The following is a 10,154-nucleotide window of genomic DNA, read 5'->3' as shown; positions in this document are numbered from 1 at the left end:
GTTGTATATTCCAGTTCAACACTTAGCTTGACTGGTTCTTCTTCTGGCTCAACCCTTGGTTCAAGAATGTTCGATTCCTTATCAGATTCTTCCTCTTCAGTGTCTGTGACTGAATTAACTTCAGTTTCAGTTCTATCTGTTGACTCCTAAGTATCCGGCTCAATTGGCTCTTCTTGCTCGCCTTGATTCAGTTTATGCACCCTCTCTACTAATCTTTCAAGATCATAATTTGTAATGAATCCTTAAACATATCGCCCCTTCACATTTGCTTGTGTTTTAACACAAGCCTTTAAGCAAAGTGAAGTGATTAATGAAGGGAAATAAACACTTCCTGCCTTCTTTTTAGCACAATTGTGAATTTCCTTGAGGATAATTTTCCCAACATTAATGGACTTTTCTGTCAAAATTACATACAACAAAAGCATCCGTTCCATCGAGATGGTGTAACTATGTGAGATAGGCATAAAACTATACTGAACGAAATAAAACCATACATTTGCTATTGGTTTTAAGTATTCTCTTCGACAAGAATGGCTCTCATACTTTCTTATAATCCATTGGGATCCCGAATTTGTCACAACATCAAGCACTTGTTGAAGAAAATCCAATTCATATTGTTTATCATAGGATAGTACTCATCTTCTTCAACATCAGGTAAATTAAACAAATCATTGATGGACTTAGAAGTAGGAGGTACCTTTTTCTTTCGAACAATGACTTCAGTAGCATCCTGCGTAGTCAAGCTAGCATAGAATTCTCGAACTAGTTCATCATCGGAAAATGAACAAGCATTACAAAATCGTTCCCACTTGAAAGCATTGATTTTCTTTCTAATCGGTATAGGAACAACCATCAAATCATTACTCTTCAAGTCAAAACCTTTTTCCAGCATCATAGGTTGATGCTTGAAGATTGAATCAAATCTCTCTTTCACTTCTTCATCGATCAAAATTGGGTTTTTAGGAGTAGTCTTTGAAGATCTGGTTCTTTTGCGAGACATGGTATCTTTTCTCGAAAATTTGACAAAGTTTCTACACAAAAGAGAAAAGAGAAATCGGCAAAGTGGGTAGAAATTTCTAAAGCAAAAATCATGCGATGACAATAGGGAATTTTGGCAAAAAGGGAAGAGAGCTAGGTTTTCTTTCGAGATTTGAGGTTGACAGCACAAAAGGGAGATTTAGGGATTTTTAGGGTGTAAGCAAATTACTTTGAGGGATATGAAAATTAGTAGAATGGAGAGGGGTTTATATAGGGAAAAATTAGGGCAACATGTAGCAAAAATTTAGCTACATTAGGGTTAATTTGGCGATAAGGCATGGATTTTTCCTTCTTTTCTGTTGTCTTGGGCCTCAAACTTAGATTGTATCTTACTAAAAAAACTGATTAGTACTTGGGTCAAATTTGACCCTCTTTATTACATAAAAATTTAAATAGACCAAATGAAATTAAAAAATTTAACTCTTACTTAGAAAATTTCTTCTTAACAAATTACATTAAATTAATTCCCAAGAAAGGTTGGAGGGGTCACAGCGGTCTCGCTTAAGTTTCAATCTCCTTGACAGAATTAATTAAATGTAATAAGTTAAGAAAGTAAGTTCTAATTATTTATTTATTTACAAAATGAGTTCATGAAAAATTAAGGGTCTGCTAATTTGAGCGAGGATTCAGTTCGCTCAACTTCACTATCCCAGTAGTGTTTGAGACGTTGACCATTAACTTTAAACGTACCTCCATAATTGTCGTATAATTTAATGGCTCCATAAGGATAAACTCAGTAGATGGTATAAGGTCCTTTCCATCGGGATTTAAGCTTCCCAAGAAATAACTTCAACCTTGACTTAAACAACAAAACCTTCTGACATTCTTTAAACTCGTGAGGTTGTATATGACTATCATGCCATCTCTTTGATCTTTCTTTACACATTTTGGCATTCTCATAGGAAAACAACCTCAGCTCTTCCAACTCATCAAGTTGTAACATCCTTCTCTCACTAGCTTGCTTAAAACCAACGTTCAACTGCTTCAAAGCCCAGTGATCTTTATTCTCCAACTCTAATGGCAACTGACAAGCCTTTCCAAAGACTAACCGATAAGGAGTCATTCCTAACAGAGTCTTAAATGCTACTCGATAAGCCCATAATGCATCATCAAGCCTTCGAGACCAATCTTTTCTACTAAGGCGTACTACCTTTTCAATGATACCTTTGATTTTGCGATTCACTCTTTCAACTTGCCCATTAGGCTGGGGGTGATAGGAAGTAGCAATCTTGTGCTTCACATCATACTTATCAAGCAACCACTTAAGCCATTTGTTCAGAAAGTGAGAACCTTCATCACTAATAATAGCTCTTGGTGTCCCAAATCGTGTAAACACATGCTTATGTAGAAATCGCATGGCTACCTTAGCATCATTTGTAGGGTATGCTTCAGCTTCAACCCACTTGGATACATAGTCCATAGCAACTAAGATGTATTTGTTCCCATACGAATAAGGAAATGGGCCTAAGAAATCAATGCCCCATACGTCGAACAATTCAATCTCTAAAATGTTTGTCAAGGGCATCTCATTCCTCATTGATATATGTCCAGTCTTTTGGCATTTATCATAGTTCTTCACATAAGCATAAGTATCTTTAAATAGTGTAGGCCAAAAGAAACCTGCTTGCAAATCTTTGCTGTAGTACGTGAACCACCAAAGTGTCCCTTACTTGGAGATGAATGGCAATGATACAAGATCTCAGCAATCTCGCTTTCAGCTACACACTTTTGGATTATGTTATCTGCATAATGTTTAAACAAAAACGAATCCTCCCAAAAATAATACCGACTATCATGAAGGAATCTTTTCCTTTGTTGGTATGTCATTTCTCGAGGAATTATTCCACATGCAAGATAATTGGAAATATCAGCAAACCAGGGTATTTCATGAACTAGATTTACCTCAAATAAGTGTTCATCTGGGAAATTCTCATTGATAGGCACACATGACTGAGTTACCTCATCTTGCTCCAACCTCGACAGATGATCAGCTATTTGATTTTCTACACATTTTCTGTCTTGGATCTCAATTCAATTTCTTGGAGTAAAAGTATTCAACGATTTAGCCTTGGTTTTCCATCTTTCTTTGTGAGCAAGTATTTAATGGTCACATGGTCAATAAATAATGTAACTTTGGTACTTATAAGATATGAGGGGGATTTGTCAAAAGCAAAAACTATAGCGAAGAGTTCTTTTTCGGTTACCGTATAATTGCATTGGGCTCCCGTCAAAGTTCTAATTCCATAGTAAATAGGGTGAAACACTTTATTTGTTCTTTGACCCATCATAGCTCCAACGGTATAGTCACTTGCATCGCACATCAACTCAAAAGGTGAGTTCCAATCAGGTGTAACGATTATTGAGGCTGAGATTAACTGCTTCTTTAGCTCTTCAAAAGCTTCCAAACATGTTTTGTTGAAATCAAACACTGTATCTTTCTCTATTAACAAACACAACGGTTTAGAAATTTTTGAGAAATCTTTGATAAACCTTCGATAAAAAACGGCATGGCCTAAGAAACTTTTGATTCCTTTCACAGTCATTGGGGCCAGTAATCTTAAAATTATGTCCACCCTTGCTTTATCGAATTCAATTCCTTTCTTTGAGATCTTATGACCTAAGACAATCCCTTCCTTAACAAAAAAATCATCCATGAAAACCTCAACGAAATTTTCAACCATATCAAATAATCGTTGAAAAGTTGCAGGTGCATTACATAAACCAAAAGGCATTTGCCTAAAAGAAAACGTGCCGTATGGACAAGTAAAGGTTGTTTTATGTTGGTCCTCTAGGGCTACAACTATTTGGTTATATCCCGAATAGTCAACTAGAAAACAATAAAATTCATTATCTGTTAGTCGATCTAACATCTGATCCATAAAAGGCAACGGAAAATGGTCCTTCCAAGTGGCTTTGTTCAACTTTCTGTAATCAATACAGATTCTCCAACCGGTAACAGTTCTCATTGGAATTAACTCGTTATGCTCATGTTCAACAATCGTGATTCCACATTTCTTCGACACGCATTGTACCAGACTTACCCAGGAACTATTTGAAATAGGATAGATGATTCCTGCATCTAACTATTTGATCACTTCTTTTCTGACAACATCTTTCATAATAGGATTGAGCCTCCTTTGCCCATCAATTTGATCTTTTTCACCTTATTCTAAAATGATTTTATGCATGCAAAAAGAAGGGTTTAAACCTCGAATATCGGGTATGGTCCAACCAATTGGTTTCTTAAATTTCTTTAGAACAACAATTAGTTGCTCCTCTTGATATTTCGTCAATTCTACTGAAATAATCATAGGAAAAATAGAACAATCACCTAAATAAATGTATTTCAAATGCGAAGGAAGTACTTTTAGTTCGAGTTTAGGTGGTTCTTCAATTGACAACTTGGGCTGCACAAATTCTCTAACTTTCAACTCCAACAGTTCAAATCGTGTGGATTGAATAAAATTTCCCAGATTAGCTTCCATCAAAGCCATGTTTTCTTCACCTTCTTCATCCTCCAAAGGGTCAAGATCTAAGGATTTCTCCAATGGATGTTCTTCAAAAATGCTTTCCATAGAAACCAAGGTTTCTATCTCTTCCAGAACTAAACACTCATATGTCGGATCGGGAAATTTCATCGCTTTAAGAATGTTAAAGGTTACCTGATCTTTTTGAACTCGCATGGTGAGTTCTCCTTTCTGCACATCAATTAACATTCTTCCCCTGGCTAAAAAAGGTCTCCCAAGGATGATCAGCACTTCCTTATCTACTTCAAAATCTAAGACAATGAAATCAGCAAGAAAATTAAATTTATCGACTTTTACCAAAATATCCTCGATCTTTCCTTCGGGATATGCTAAAAATCAATTCGCTAGCTGAAGCGTCACAGTTGTAGGTCTTAGTTCACCTATCCCTAACATCTTGAAGGTAGACTTAGGCATCAAGTTGATACTCGCTCCTAAATCACACAAAGCTTTACCACAGTAAGATTCACCAATGTTACAAGGTATAGTAAAGCTTCCTGGGTCTTTCAATTTTGGTGGTAGTTTGTTCTGCAGGAATGCACTGCACTTCTTTGTTAAGACAATAGTCTCATACTCACTCAGTCGTTTCCTCTTGGACAGTATATCCTTCATAAACTTTAAATAATTCAACATTTGTTCTAAAGCCTCCACCAACAGAATATTGATGTGTAACTGCTTCAGAACATCCAAAAACTTCTTGAATTTCACCTCTTGTTTATGCTTGTTTTGCTGTAATCTTTGCGGATATAGAGGTGATGAAACTTTCGGTTGAACCGGACAACTTTTCTGAGTAGGTAAACCTGCATCCAAAAAAGATGTTAAAATATCTAAATTCACTAAGTTAGGGTTTACCTTGTTGAACTTCGCAGTTTCTAATTCCGTTGGTGTAGGAACTTCAACAGCTGGTTGATTCTTCTCAATGGGCTTATCTTCGACATCAATCAATCAGGGTTCTAGGATTTTACCACTTCGCAATGCCACTACCTTGATATGTTCTTTACCCAAATTTCTTGGATTCTCAGTATCGCTCGGCAAGGTTCCATGCGGTCATTACGTAGCTCCGTAGCTAACTGACCCATTTGGTTTTCCAAATTTTTCAATGTTGCTGCTTGGCTTTAGATCAAAGCGCCATTCTTTGCCATGTACGCTTTCAACAAGTTCTCCAAACTATTTGATGCCTCAGCTTGAGGTGGTTTTGAAGCTTGCTGATTAAACCCTTGAGATTGGTTGGGTCTTTGCTGTAATAAGTTGTTGTTCGGTCCATTTCCTTGGTTGCTCCAAGAAAAGTTAGGATGATTACGCCATGAAGGATTGTAGAAGTTGGACTGGGGTTTTTGTCCACTCTTGTTTTGATATTGGTTCCCTACATAGTACACTGACTCAGGATTTGATGGACAATTCTCAAAAGAATGACATTTCCCACAGTACACACAAAAAACTATTTCAAACAGACTTGGTGGCTGAGCTGTAAAATTATTAGTACCATTAACGGTTAACTGTTTTAACATAGAGGAAATAGACGATACCTGAGCTGATAATGAAGTGAGGGAGTCAACTTCATGAACTTCGGCTATGTGTTTTCCTAAAGCTGTTCAATTTGTTGGCCATTGATAGTTATTACTTGCGATCCTCTCGATGATCTCATAAACCTCATTATAAGACTTAGACAAAATTGCACCATTCGCGGAAGCATCTACCATCAATCTTGTATTTGCATTGAGACCATTATAGAATGTCTCCAACTGGATACAATGAGGAATCCCATGATGAGGACACTTACGAAGTAACTCCTTGAATCACTCCCAAGCCTCATACAAAGACTCGTCATCCAATTGTTGAAAAGTTGTGATCTCGTTCCTTAACTTAGTGTTTTTTCTAGGTGAGAAATACATAACCAAAAATCTCTCTGCTAATTCTTGCCATGTAGATATGGAACTTGGTGGCAATGAATTGAGCGATGCTCGTGCTCGAGCTCGCAACGAGTACGGAAACAACTTCAACCTCAGTGCGTATTTAGTCACACCAACTATCTTGAATGAATCACTCACCTCCATAAACAATCGAAGGTGGTGATGTGGATCTTTCGTGGGAAAACCATTAAATTGGCCCACCGTTTGTAGCATTTGAAACATCACTAGTTTCAATTCAAACTAGGTTGCCTCAATATTTGGCCTTCTAATTCCTGGGTTTAACTCACTGAAAAGTGGCACAGCATATTGTTTGATGCATCGATCCCTATCATTGGCAATAAGGATAGGATTTTGTACATAAACAGCTTTATTACCTTGGTCTTGATTCTGATTTCCAAGGTCCATCCCCACTTGTCTTTGAGCTATCGTTCATGTCTTCTTTGTCCGAAAATTCGCTCAATTTTAGGGTCTACAAGGAGTAAATCGATAATTTGATTTATGCTCAAAAACACCTGAAAAGAAAATCACAAAAAATTAAAAAGAATAAGTTAGTAATGTTAGAAATAAATCAAATTGAAAATAAACAATTTCATGAAAAAAAACTATGGCAACAGTTGACAATCCCCAGCAACGGCGCCAAAAACTTGTAACGCTTAGGTTTGTGCAAGTGTACATAGTCGTTATCAAGTAATAAATAGGTATCGAGTTATTGTCTTCATAGGGATTGTATTTGTGCTAAGTCACTTAATTAGTAAAATTATATTAACTATTTGGTAAATAAAACCACAATAGAGTTGAGAAGTGGTGATTAAAATATATTAAACTAAATGCAATGATCCCTAATGCAATTTATCCTAAGCATGCAAACTATATGATTGAAATAGATTTTACTAAAATTAAACACAATTTGCAACAATTATAACATAAATAAACTAGGACAATTACTTTAATTAAACTCAATTTATTATCAAAATGCTTAATAACATTCGAAAAAACATTCCATGGAAACTCGATCTTTCATGAGTTTGGAAACCACATTAGGTTCTTTCGGACACCTTTACTTATACGCATTTTACTGATCCTTATTTACTAAGCGTTTCTTAGCATTCGTGTGAGGTAACAGGGACGTGTTAGGTTTGAAACAATTTAATCACACAAATCTAAAAGCTAGGCAGATAACAGAGCTTGGTTAGAGTTGTTATGTAACCTACAATTTAATCGTGTTAGGATCTAAATTGAGCATGCACATTTTAATTATGTGTCTATTAATCGTCGTCTGGTTAGGATCGCTTAGCTAATTCAGGTGCATTTCAATCACGTATGAATGAAATACAAACTTGATTTTAATTGAAAACATGATCGATTGAGGCACAAGCATTCTAAGCATGAATCAAATAAATATTATTTAATCAAAGCAATCATCCTAGCTTAAATAAAATTAAGCTAACATTGTTGTAAATAAGGACAAAGAACACATAGCAAACATCTTTATATTAAGTTAAGAAAAGAAAGATTAAACCCAATTTCAGAGTGGTTGTCACCCAAGACTCTTACTGACAAGACTCCTTCGTTCCTTTACTTTGCTCTTTTGGTGATGGTTCTCTAAGGTGGCCGACCAAGGGTTCTTTAAAAGGCTTAATTGCTAAAATATCTATGAAGAGATGATGCTAGGCGTGGGAATGGAAAAGGCTAAGAGAAAAAGAGAGAATGATACTTGATGGGTGCTTGAGTGGTGATGAATGAAGGAATGAGAGGGCCTTATTTATAGGTGAGGAGAGAGAGATTGTTTGCTAAAAATAAGAGTTTCCATCTTTTGAAGCATCTTCCATGGGTGGTCGACCATAATTTTAGTAAGTTGAGCTGATTTTTCCTTGATTTTTGGTCAATTTGAGTGTCACAACAACTCAGGACTGAGACTCGGTCAAGTGCAAATCTTCAGGTAAATCTCTAATTTCTTCAACTCTTCAAGGACCTTGTGCAATTAAACCAAAAAGTGGTTTATGGACAGCCATGTGCAGCCAAATTTTGGGTTGGCTTGGTCTCCAATTTGGACGGTTATGTAATTTAGCAAAGCTATCAGACCTGTCCAAAATAATTCAACAAGTTAGAGGACCAAAGAATTAAATTTATTCAATTTAATTAATTAATTAAAACCTAAATTATTAATGAAATATTTTAAAATGAATTATTAAATATAATTTTATATTTTATTATTTAATTTAATCATGCATGGTCCACTTTATGTCTTAAAAAATAATATATTCTAATTAATATAAAATAAGTCATTTATTGCATGAAAACTATATAATAAAGCATAAAATCACATTTTAATAATTTTTATGTCCTAATTTCATATTTTCACATATGTCATTAGTTTATTAAACAATTACTTTGTTTTAACAATCGATTTAAGTAAAAAGGTGATAAATTACATAGGAAAAATCCTTTATATTTTTCGTTTACAGGTCACAAGGCCATGTGGCCAGGCCGTGTCCCAGCCCGTGTCGTCACTCGTGTAACTCTCTGAGTAGGGCCACACGGTCATGCCACACACCCGTATGCCAAGCCGTGTAACGCTCTGAGTTGGCCCACATGCCCATGTGTCAGGTTGTGTGTTAGGCCATGTAACTCACTAACTTGTACACTAAGAAACTTTCAGAAGACACATGGCCGTGTCGCGAGGCCGTGTGCCTCACATTACTGAGTCACACGCTAGTGTCTCAGGCCGTGTGAACCTAAAATTACCTAAAATTGATCCATCTCAAAACCATTTTATGTATAAATTTTCAACCCATTCATGCACACTTTAAAAGGACCTAAACATCATCTAAACACACATAAAAAATGTCATTTCAAGGTTTTACTTCAACTAACCAATATGTCATTCAAAGGCACCACAATATACCAAAACATAACATGTCAAAATAAGACAACTTTGCCTTATTTCAAGCATCATAACCTAGTTCGACTACTTACCAAAACATACCAGATATTGACCCTTATCAAACCATTCTGACATTATCATAAAGAGCCTTATAAACATGCATAATATGGTAACCAAAATGACATAACTCAACAAGAACCAAATGCTACCAAACCAACCTAACTTTCAAAAGTTATACATGCCAAAACAACCTTAACACATTCATCAAAATACCATTACAAAACACCCTATACATGTCATTATAAACCTTGGTCAAAATGCTTAAAAACTAACGAATCAACTGCTAGATAGTGTGATAGATCTCTGACAAATTACAATGACCTATAGAACATAGAAAAGAAAATACGTAAGCATCAAGTGCTTAGTAAGCTCGTATAAACTTAAAGTAAACTTACCATGACATTTTAAAAGTTCACAGGTTAAACATAAATCATCACCAATTCCATAAGCTTAGTAAAAGCCTATAAAACATTACTACATCAGAAGTTAGTGTACTTGCTCATGTTACAAATGAAATCAACCATAAAATATGTAAATTTCATAAGTAAATGCATCATTTAGCTCATAATTCCTTTTCATAAGTCATGAATCAATCTATTTACATACTTACCATTTAGTTCCCTTTTCTTGCCAATTGAACCATTTCAAATTACATTGGATACTCTGGAAAGCTCACACGAAGTGCGCCTTTACATATAACCGTAACATTTCCTTTACATCATTACTCACACAAGCTGT

At 35.6% G+C, this 10,154-nt stretch overlaps 1 non-coding gene across 1 annotated transcript; it reads left to right on the top strand.

The window, feature by feature from the left end:
* The first annotated feature begins 6,320 nt into the window (after positions 1-6,320).
* LOC121214372 (small nucleolar RNA R71) lies at positions 6,321-6,427 on the top strand. Its single transcript, XR_005909955.1, has one exon. It is a non-coding gene; the product is annotated as a small nucleolar RNA R71 (small nucleolar RNA).
* Positions 6,428-10,154: the final 3,727 nt, after the last annotated feature.

The sequence above is a fragment of the Gossypium hirsutum genome, chromosome D01 (genome assembly GCF_007990345.1).
Source record: "Gossypium hirsutum isolate 1008001.06 chromosome D01, Gossypium_hirsutum_v2.1, whole genome shotgun sequence".
NCBI lineage: Eukaryota > Viridiplantae > Streptophyta > Magnoliopsida > Malvales > Malvaceae > Gossypium > Gossypium hirsutum.
Note: the sequence above shows the minus strand (reverse complement) of the source record. Positions and strands in the feature narration are given on the sequence as shown.